A 1,207-nucleotide genomic window follows, 5' to 3' on the forward strand; every position below is an offset into this window, starting at 1 on the left:
ATATACAGGGTACTAGCTACATGGCAGATGAGTCCAACATGTCCCTATATAACGAGAGCTAACTACATGTCAGACATGTCCAACATGTAGTTACAAAGAGCAACTTACTTGGCAAATCAGTCCAACATATCCATTTACAGAGATCTAGCTACATGGCAGATTTTTCCAACGTATCCATATACTGAGAGCTAGCTACATGACAGGGTTGTGCAACTTTTCCATATACAGAGTTATATCTATAAGGCAGATGTTTCCAAATTGTCTTTATACGGACAGCTAACTACTTGGCAGATCAAACCAACATATCCATGTACAGAGAGCTAGCTACATGGCAGTTGTGTCCAATGTGTCCATATACTGAGAGCTCGCTGCATGACAGAGTAGTCCAACATGCCCATCTCCAGGGTACTGCCTACATTGCAGTTGAGTCCATATGCTGAGACCTATCTACATGGCATACAAGTCGAACATGTTCATATACAGAGAGATACTTACTTGGCAAATCAGTCCAACATATCCATGTACAGTGTACTAGCTAAATGGCAGATGTGTCCAACGTGCCCATATTCTGAGAGCTACCTACATGTCAAATGAGTCCAATATGTTCATATACAGAGAGTTACCTACTTTGCAGATCAGTCCAACATATCCATGTACAGGGAGCTAACTATACTGCCGATGACTCCCAAATGTCCATATTCAGTAATCTAGCTACATGGCAGGGTAGTGCAACATTTCCATATACAGAGTTCTAACTACAAGGCAGATGAGTCCAACTTGTCTATATACAGAGAGCTATCTACATGGCAGAGTAGTGCAACATTTCCAAATACAGAGTTCTAGCTACATGGCAGATGTGTCCAACATGTCCTTATACAGGGTACTACCTACATGGAAGACAAGTCCAAAATTTCCATATACAGAGAGCTAGTTACATTGCTGGTAGTGCAACATTTCCATATACAGATTTCTTGCTACATGATATTTGTCTCCAACGTGTCCCTATACTGAGAGATAGCTACATTGCAGAGTAGTCCAACAAGTCCATATACAGGGTACTAACTACATGGCAGAGGAGTCCAACATGTCCATATATTGAAAGCTAGTACATGGCAGACAAGTCCAAAATGTCCATGTGTAGAGAGCTGGCTACATGATGTGGGTAGTGCAACGTTTCCATATACAGAGTTCTAGCTACAAAGCACAT

Source organism: Chrysochloris asiatica, unplaced genomic scaffold (assembly GCF_000296735.1).
Source record: "Chrysochloris asiatica unplaced genomic scaffold, ChrAsi1.0 scaffold00459, whole genome shotgun sequence".
NCBI classification, from domain to species: Eukaryota; Metazoa; Chordata; class Mammalia; order Afrosoricida; family Chrysochloridae; genus Chrysochloris; species Chrysochloris asiatica.